The 10,473-nt window shown below is 41.6% G+C and overlaps 1 protein-coding gene and 1 pseudogene across 2 annotated transcripts in view; one reads left to right on the forward strand and one right to left on the reverse strand.

Moving 5' to 3' along the window:
* LOC306667001 (putative vomeronasal receptor-like protein 4) overlaps positions 1 to 10,473 on the reverse strand; it is a gene marked incomplete at its 5' end in the record, with an annotated part of 178,812 nt that overhangs the window by 65,997 nt on the left and 102,342 nt on the right. The window lies entirely within an intron of this gene.
* LOC306667005 (vomeronasal type-1 receptor 3-like) lies at positions 8,066 to 8,615 on the forward strand (annotated as a pseudogene). The gene has a single exon. The product of its transcript is annotated as a vomeronasal type-1 receptor 3-like (transcript).

Genomic DNA, 10,473 nt, shown 5'->3' on the forward strand with positions numbered 1-10,473 from the left:
ACACGACTATCAAATTATGCAGGGACCCCACCATGGTTTAGATCTGAAGGGCATGAAGTCAGCATGTCTAGGAGACACCTGCAATCCTGTGTTCACTACAGCTAAAACAGCACAGAGACAAGCAGCACAAGATCTCCCTTGCCGTTGGAATAGGAAACTCTGATCTCACAGAAGTGGAGAGCAGATGGTGAGCACCAGAGGGCTGGGGGAGGTGAGGACTGGGGAACGTGGACAAAGTGTACAGGTTCAGCATACAGTATCAAGGAGTTCTGGTGGGCTGGGATTCAGCAGCATCAACTGATAATGGAAAAAGTCAGAAAACTGAAGGAAGAGAATTTCCTTGTTTTGGTATAACAAAGATATATTTGAGGGTGTGTTTGTGTGTGTGTGTGTGTATATGGATGTGTGTGTTTGCACCAATTTGAATATTATTAAATGCATATGTGTACAGAACCATCTCATTGTACTCCATAAATACATGTAAATTAGTGTCAATTAAATAAAAATAACCTCTTATACAGAAAGTTGTCAAAGTAACCAACGTAAGTCATATCACTAGTTATAGCACCTATTAATTTATGAGATGCTGGCATGTACTTCTTTATTTTAAATAGATTAAAGGTACATTGTCACACCTGCCTGAATAAGCCTAATGTCACCTGAAATGAATTAAAGTAGAAGGTGACACCTTGATCTTGTCCACTGGATCACATGCAAATCCACAGATAGTAATCACAAGCAGTGGTCACATAACTGACAGGAGGAAGGATGAAAAATCAGCACCTTAATGTGAGAAACCATCATAAGATCTCAAAGTGCATAATAGTCTCCATGCAAATATACTCAACATTATGACTGTCCAGAACATTGTGCCCTGCTTGGTCAGCATCTGAAACTGTGAAAAGAGAAGTTTACTTCCAACCAACATTTACTTTATGACACTTTTGCTTGTTGGAACCATAAGTGTTCTCAGCACCAGGTGCTCTGCATGAGTGACATGGGGATAAAGGACTTGACGTTTTTCCTTTTCAGTTTTGGTCTTGCTTTGAGAATGGCCCTTCTTCCTATGCTGCTTTTATTCTCTGTTGTAATGGGAATGTTTAGTTGGTGCCACTGTGTATAGGATGCACGCAAACTGATATTGGTTATTACAGGGACTCATAGTCTGGGTCCTGGGCTTGGAGCCGTCTCTGTGCGGAAAGGCTCTCACTGGGCGGCCTGCTCCAAGAAGCTGGCTGTGGAAGGAACCTGCCACTGGAGGGAGCAGGGCTGCTTGGGGAAGACTCTAGTTGCCCTGCCCTGCTCCGAGAAGCTGCCCCTGTCTGGGCCTGCCACCCTGGCCGAGCTTCACCTGATGGGAGAGACTCACCCTGCGGCTCTGTGTTAGTCTGAGTCTCTCATTGCCTCCCCTTCTTGAATCCTGGGTTCTGGAGCGACAGGAGATGCAGTCACCCTCTAGTCTGCCATCTTGGATCCCCTTGATGTGGCATTTTTTAAGATTTGACATAGAAACGCTACAATAGTTTAGTGTTCATAGAATAATACATTCTTGCAAAATTGTTTGTAATATAGGCACTACCCAGAGGTGATTGATGCTGGGCAATCACTCACAATGAAGAAGAGTGACAGACACTCTTGAAATACAAAACATAATTAGAAACTATTTTTAAAATCTCTACTCCAACAAAATAGAAAATCTTGAAGACATTGGAAGATTTCTAGCGACATAAGATTCACCAAAACTGAATCTGAAGGATGTACATAATTTAAATAGATCAATTTCAAACAATGAAATAGAAGTCATCAAAAGTCTGTCAACAAAGATTTCAGGACCAGATGGATTCTCAGCCCAGTACTACAAGATCTTCAAAGAAGAACTCATTCCAATACTCCTCAAAGTATTTCATGAAATAGAAGAGGAGGGAACCCTTCCAAACTCATTCTATGAAGTTAATATCAACCTGATACCCAAACCAGACTAAGACACATAGAGGAAAGAAAATTTCAGACCAATATTCCTAATGAACATACACACAAAATTTCCTAACAAAATTTTAACAAGTCATATACAAAAACATTAAAAAGATAGAACACCATGATTGAGTGGGTTTCATCCCAGGGATGCAAGTTTGGTTGAACATCCAGAAATCAGTAAATGTTATTCACCACATCAACAGGCTTTAAGTTTGGAATCACATGATTATTTCAACAGATATATAAAAAACATTTGATAAAGTACAGCACCCTTCATGCTAAAAAGACTAAAATTTCCTTAATATAGAGATACAGGCAAATCAGTGTTTTTAGAAGTGCAATTCATAAAATCCAAATTATGGAACCATTTAGGTGCTCACCAACACAAGATAGGATCAAGAAAATGTGGTGTATATACCCACATGAGCATGGCTCTGCCATCAAAACTGAAATGGTGTCAATTGTGGGTGCAAGAATGGAACTGAAAACATCATGCCTGGTGACATGAGCCAGACTCAGAAATTCAAGGAGCAAATGTTTTCTCTCATGTGTGGAAGATACAGAGAGAGACAGAGAGAGAGAGAGAAAGAGAGAGAGCAGAAAAGGAATATAAACGGGTTCTTATGATAACAGGAGGATAACCAATAGAATAGAGGAATGGAATTGAGAGAGGAAAAAAATCAACCAAATATACATGTCCATTATGAAAATATCATAATGAACCATTTGTGTCCCTATGTATATATAAACATTTATGTATGATTTTGATGTAAAAATAATAGGAGATCAAATGAGTAGAGCCAGATGAACAGGGGGAGGAGAAAGGGGAAGATTGGGAATGTATGGGGTAACAAATCTGTTGGAATCATGTTATGGGCACTGTGATCATGTCACCATTTATCCCTCTAGTATGGATCATCACCTCACGATCAGTGAAAAAGATAGGAATGAATATTATTCTGCAAAGCACTGCAATAAATGAAATCATTTCCACAGTGAGTGTCTTCTGGATACACACGGTGAGATTCACTGTGGTGTTTTTACATAGCATAAAGTTAGGACAAAACCATTTCTCTATTCTTCCCTGATCCGTTTTATCCTCCCTTCCCCTCAATTCCCTTCATCCAGGCCACAGATTTTCCCTCTATTTTAATTGACAGCTTCTCTTTCTTTTCCTTTCCTTCCCCTCCCTCCCTCCCTCCCTCCCTCCCTCCCTCCCTCCCTTCCTTCCATCCCTCCATCCCTCCCTCCCTCCCTCCCTCCCTTCTTCCTTCCTCTCACTGTTTCTTTCTCTCTGTCTTTCCCTCCTTCCCTCCCTCCCTCCTCATTATGGACTAGTTTCCACATATCAGAGAATCTATTTAACCTTTAATTTTTTATTTCAGTGCTATGAATATTTCTCTTAGAACAGCCTTCAGGAAAATAATCCTGCCTTTTCAATCCATTGAGATCATGCTATGCCTCTTATAAATATTCATATACATCTCAAGTTCATGCAAAAATTCCAGGATTATGAACAAATTCTCTAGAGAACGTCACAGAGTTTGTGCTCCTAGTATACCAAGGGATGCTGTTCATGGTTATTTTTCAGTTTTTTAAGCTTACAAGCATCATGAGTGACTACCCAACCTATGCAACTGAGTTTCCCATTTCCTAAGGCAATGTAACTCAGGTGAGTCTTCCATCTGTAGGACAAGGTTTTAATTCTGTAATGTGTGTGGCATGTATCTCTAGCTGATGTGTCACACAGGACACAAGAAAGCCCAGACACAGAAGGAAGTCCAGTGTCCATGAGTGTGACTCCCAGGGAAGCCCAGGCTGCTCTCTCCTCTGAAGAAATGCTGCTGCTCTCCCCTCTCATCTCAACCCTGTGCCCATATTTATTTACCTTCCATTGCAACAGGCATGAGAACAGTCCTCCAGGAGGTAGGACATCTAATTGATATTGGGATCATCCTGGGGTGCAGATGAATCATCTAAATGTGTTTTCTGATTAGCAGAGGAGGTTCGGGTTTTTAAACAATTTTATTAGTACATTTTATTTCCACTACCAGGGGGCTCATCTGACATGACCACACATGCGTGGAGTGTCTTGTGCTCCCTGCATACCCACTGTTTCCTCTTTCAATCCTTTTCTTCTTCCCCCTGTTTCCTTTCCTCTCCTTTTCCCACCTTCCTTCTGTTTATTGAATGTTTTATTAATTCATGATTCATAAGTACACACAAACATGAAATCCACTCTGGTGTTGACACAAGCACATAGCATAATTACCCCAAGTTCATGCCAAAGTTTCTCCTTGTCTCATCCATCTCACCCCCCCCCCCCCCACTACTTGGCTCAAGGACACACTTTCTATTTTTGTGGGATCCACCCAAACTATTCCTCCTAATTTTCCTCCTGTTTCCACATATGAATGGCAACATGCAACTCCTAACTTTCTTCTTTATTTTTTCTTGCAATTTTTAAATTCCTTGTTCTATTTAGTTAGACATGACAGCGAACTGTTTTGATTCATTGTACACAAATGGGGTACAACTTTTCATTTCTCTGGTTGTATATGATGTAGAATCACACCATTGGTGTAATCATACATGTACATACCTCACCCCTCATTTCCCACTACACAATCCATCATTTCTCCATTCTTCCCGCCCCTGGTCCCATTATGTATCATCATCCACTTATTAGAGAAAACATTCAGCCTTTAGATTTGGGGATTGACTTATTTCATTTAGCATGGCATTCTCCAACTCCATCAATTTATCTGCAAATGCCATAATTTTCTTCTTCTTTATGGCTGAATAAAATTCCATTGTGTATATACACCACAGTTTATCCATTCATCTATTGAAGGACATCTAGGTTGGTTCCACAATCTAGATATGGTGAACTGAGCTGCTATAACCATTGATGTAGCTGTATCTCTGTAGTATGTTGATTTTTAGTCCTTTGGGTATAAACCAAGGAGTGGGATAGCTGAATCAAATGGTGGTTTTAATCCAAGTTTTCTGAGGAATCTCCATATTGCTTTCCAGAATGACTGCACCAATTTGTAGTCTCACCAGCAATGTATGAGTGTACCTTTTTCCCCACATCCTCGCCAACACTTCTTATTGCTTGTATTCTTGAAAATTGCCATTCTGATTGGAGTGAAATGAAATCTTAGGATATTTTTACTTTGCATTTCTTTAATTACTAGAGATGTGAACATTTTTTAATCTGTATGTTGATTGATTATGTATATTCTGTGAAGTGTGTACTCAGATTCTTACACACTTATTAATTGGGTTATTTGTTTTTTGGTGTTATTTGTGTTATTTATAAATTTTGGAGATTAGTGCCCTATGTGAAGTGGTTGTTGTAGAAATTTTCTCCCACTCTTTAGACTCTCTCTTTATAATATTGATTAATTCCTTAGCTGAGAAAAAAAAGCTGTTTAGTTTAAATTCATCTCATTTATTGATTCTTGCTTTTATTTCTTGCCCTTGGGGTGTCAGTTTAAGAAAGTCAGAAGCTGACATGATGAAGATTTGCATATACCTTTTCTTCTGTTAGATGCAGGATCTCTGGTCTAATTCCTAGGTTTTTGATCCATTTTAATTTGAGTTTTGTTCAGGGTGAGAAATCAGAATTTCAAGTCATTTTGCTGCATATAGATTTCCAGTTTTCCCACACCATTTGTTGAATAAGCTATATTTTCTCCAGTGAATGCTTTTGGCACCTTTGTCTAGAATGAGATAACTATATTTAGTAGGATTTGTCTCTGTGTCTTCTATGATGTACCATTGATCTAGCTGTCTATTTTGGTGCCAATACCATGTTGCTTTTGTTACTCTGGCTCTATTGTATAATTTAAGTTTTGGTTCTTTAATGCCTCCTGCTTCACTCTTCTTGCTAAGTTTTGGTTTGGCCATTCTGAGTCTCTTATTCTTTCAAGTGAATTTCATAATTGCTTTTTCTTTCTATGAGGTATGTCATTGGGATTTTGTGCATTTTATGTTTACAGAGACCTTTATGATAAGGGATCTAAAGCAACCCTCTAAGATTTTGTAGGAAGAAGAGGGGGAAGCCTTACAGAAAGGTTTTACTAATATAAGCAACATAGGCAACTTTCTTGTGTTGAAGCAAACATCTTTGTTTCATTTTTTCTGGAGAAGTTGACCACAGTTTGAAAGAAATTGCTAGGTGAGAAATGGGACTGAGAACATCTGTGGAAGGAGCAACATTCTATCCACAGTTGAAATCAACATGGACTGATAAAGACCAAAGCAGTCCCTTGTTAACCAGGTTGCAGGGAACCACAGAGGCAGAGCAGAATAAGATCTGACAGAAGTCCGTTTCCCCTGAGGTCCTGAAGCAGTGGTAAAGCACCACTGTGACTCTGTGAGTGAGTTCTGTTCAGCACAGTGATCCCCCAAACTGCTGTGCTAAGTGTGGCCATTACAGGAAGCCTCACCCACCACATCTCTCAACACCTGTTATTCCCTCTCTCCTAATCCAGTTTGATAAGTGTCCACACATCTAGAACTGATGCTGGCTCCCTCAGTATCTCTTGAGGTCACTCAATGGGAACTCAGATTCACAAAGACCTTCCTTGGGTCACACTGGCTCCTTTGGGGCACCTGCCTGGCTGTACCTGCTGCTGATCTGATTCTTTCAGACAAGACGCTTGATGCTGGATGTCCTTGTCTGAGGCAGAGCTACATCAGTGTTCTATCTGGACAAGCTGGGCCTGTGGAATGGACACTGAGGACCACAAAGACCACTGCAGATTTGTGAGCAGGGACACCACAGAGTCAGTTGGGGCTTAGAGTTTAGAAACATTCACGTTCAGGCATCAAGGACATGCAAGAGGCACACCTGGAAAGCCTCATGCTCACCAAAACATGGAACAGAAAGGAGAACTGAGCAGAACAGGAGGCACTCTGAATGGGGCGATGGTTGCAGACATTAAAGACCCTGATGCAGTGGATTTCCTAGGAGTGTGCATGAGGCTGTGCTGTGAGCTGGGAGGATGAGCACAGGCCCAGGACTTTGGACCTGGACAATGAGAACAGACAAAATAAAAAGGAAACAGGGCATAAATCCAAGTTTGGGCAGCTATGGGCTGCAGGTAGCCATGCCTAGGTGGAGCACAGGTGTAGTGTCAGGATTTGAAAGCAGATTGGTTGTGCTTATATCAACCTTGAACAAAAACTGTGTTCAAAAGTTAGAACTTTGAACACTAGTCCTCAAGATGGCATTTTTTCAAAAAATGTTTATTAGTTAAAAAACACACAAAGGATGCAGTTATGGTTTAGATGTGAGGTGTCCCACCATAGCTCACATGTGAGTAAGGCAAGAAAGTTCAGAGCTGAAGTGGCTGGGCTGCAGAAGCCTCGATCCAGTCAGGACCTGAATTCCTGGTCAGGAGTCGCTGGGTGGCAACTGTGGGCAAGGCTGTGGCTGACCGTGGAGGTGGGGGCTGTCTTGTCCTTGTCGAGGGGAGTTTTCTCTCTCTCGCTCTCGCTCTCGCTCTCTCGCTCTCTCGCTCTCTCTCGCTCTTGCTTCCTATGCAGTGTCCTCAGCTACTTTCCTGCACCACACTCATCTGCCACGGTCTTCTGTCACCCCTTGGAACTGAGGGTGGAGTTGGCCATCTGCAGACTGACAGCCTGACACCATGAGCCCCCAAACACACCTGTCCTCCTCTAACACTGTTCTTGTCAACCCTCTGGTTACAGCAGAGGAAAAGCTGATCAAAACAACTGACAGGAAAAGGAATAGTACAGTTCCTTGGATAAAATGATCACCATTATGTGTCTCCTGATCCTTACCCTCTAGAAAATGGGTGGTATGAAATGCTTTCTGAAGATAAAGATTATCATTTCTGATTTTTATGCCTAAATAATATGTACTGCATCAACTGTTTCTACATATGAGGTAAGAAATGGTTCTGAACCTGGTCAAGGGTACAACCTTCATGATCCTAACAGGACTTCACATTGCTGAGAACATCTTGGTTCTTGGGAACTATATTTACTTGTTTAGAGATATTAAGAAAAATCTATGCACCTTATTCTCATCCACTTGGCTTTTACAAATATCCTAATGCTTTTTCCCAAAGGAACACCAAGGAAAATACAGATTGGTTTGCAAAGCCTTCTAGGTGATGTAGGCTGTAAGGTTGTGGTTTACCTGGAGAGGGCCAGGAACCTATCCATCAGCACCACCAGTCTCCTTACGGTGGTACAGGCTGTCACCAACAGTCCCAGAGCCTCCAGGTGGAGGCTGCTGCCCAGGTCTACATGGCACATCCTTTCCTTGTTGCTCTTCTTCTGGATTCTCAATTCCTTGATAAGCATGAACGTACAATTTTACATCAAAAATAGCAACAACATGAACACATAAGAACTTATTAAAGGGACTACTATTGTTATTTTCAACCAGACAACTGGATAATTTGATGGATTTTTATTGTTCTTATGTTCTTCAGAGATGCTGTGCTCCAGGGTGTCATGGGCCGGGCCAGTGGCTACATGGTGTTCCTCCTCCACAAGCACCACCAGCATGTCCTCTACCTGCAGACCTCCAAGCTCCTCCTGAGATGAAGGCTGCTCAAAGTGTTCTCCTTCTGATGCTCTGTTTTCTCTTCTTCTAGTGGACAGATTTTTTTTATTTCTTTACATTCATTTTTGTCCTTATTGAAGGATTCCATATCTTTAAGTGCTCAAGAATGTCACACTCTTGATTTTGTGATTCTAGCCCATTTGTGCTCATTCACAGAGATGAATATCTGGTTGAATGTTGTCATGTTCAGTAAGAAAGAAAGACATTGAGAAATTGTCCCCTTTCATTGATTATTTCACATGTTTGAAATCCTGTTAGTATTGTGATGCTGGATGTGATGCCAAATCCAGGAAGAGTAGATGAGTCCACAGAGGTGCATTCTCACACCTCAGCTGCTGACAGTTCTGAGGGTCACAGAGGTCTGTGGGAGCTGGGAAGACCCAGACACCCTTCCCATTTCCTTCCTGTCACCTTTCAGGAAGTGGCTGATGTGTTTTTCATGCATGTGAGATGGCTCCCACACCACACCACATCTGCTGGTAAGTGCAGAAGAACAATTTGGAAATATATCAAAATTACTTCTGTATTCAACTCTTGACCCAAAGAATTCAGTTCTAGGGCCTGATCTACAGATATACTTGCTCACATTAAGATACCTCAGAATGAAAAATATTTAGACTGCAGTTTTACTTTATAAAGAAACTTAAATATTCCAATAAGCTGGCCATCATTGTTGTTAAGGATAATTATATATTTTCATCCTTCAAGTTGAATATCATTGAACTTGTTAAAAAATGGGTGGGTTCACACTGGGTTTATATGTACCAGGATGTAAGGTGCATTATAATTAAAAAGTGTCTCGTCCAGCGAGTACAATGCAGACTCGGCTCTCAAATGAAGTTTTAAGGTCTGTATTTTATGGGAGAGCTTCTGAGCCGAGTGCCTGGTTCTTCCTCCTCCATCCACCAGCCGCCGGGTCCTTCTTTTTCTTCTCTTGTCGTGCAGCTCTCTCTCTCCTTCTTTTCTCTCGTGCAGCTGTCACTTCTCTCTTCTTCCTCTCTCGTCGCACCGCGGCCGCGCCTCTCCTCTTTTTTTCGTCCGCTGCAGCTGCTGCCTGCCCTCCTTGCCTTACTGCTCTGCCTTGCTTGCTCCCACCGCCGAGCCGTGCAAAATACGCAGCTTTATGGGATATAACAGCCAATCACCTTAACGGGTCAGGCGTTTGGCTTGTGGAGACTTAATGGTGGGTAATGAGGACATGTACTGATCACGAGCTAAGCATGGTCGCGGAGGAGATCAGTCAGCCAATAGAAAGCACTTGTAGCTGGGCTTCTGGCGCCATAGGGCGAGGCCAGCCACCACTGCGGGCCCTGCAGGGCCCGCGGCCTCCAACAAAGCATGTACACTAACAGTGCTTTAGAAGGGAATCCAAAATGTTTAATTGGATTTTGTCTAAGTATGAGTTGCATATCACAAAATCAATCTAAAGTGTAGTTGTGTCATTGGGAAAAAGAATCCTAATGGAGGTGTATCAAAACTTCATTTTTTCCTTCAATGTATTCTCATTTCTAATCTTTGTAATGCATTTTTGAATAAATGAAAAAAATACTGTTGTAACTAATCTCTGGCTTCTTTAAATACATTACTTCTTACTGAGTTTACATTGGCCAGTGCTTTTGATCTTTCCTAATTTTAAAGATATACAATGTATTCTGATTCTTATTTGAGGGAAAAATTGCTTTGCCCTTTTCTCAAATGGGATCCAAGTACACGTGGGTGTGGAGGGCACAGTTCTGACTATGAGGGATTCCTTGGGGCCACTCTGAACCATCTGTGATGCCGCTGTGCTTACTGCACATACTCACTGACTAAGCATCAAACCCATGAGACACAGATGTGCTAAAGGGCCTCTGTGTCTCCTGGTGGCCCTGCATCTGGGTGTCTTACTT

This window comes from Sciurus vulgaris (genome assembly GCF_902686455.1).
Source record: "Sciurus vulgaris genome assembly, chromosome: 7".
Taxonomy (NCBI): domain Eukaryota; kingdom Metazoa; phylum Chordata; class Mammalia; order Rodentia; family Sciuridae; genus Sciurus; species Sciurus vulgaris.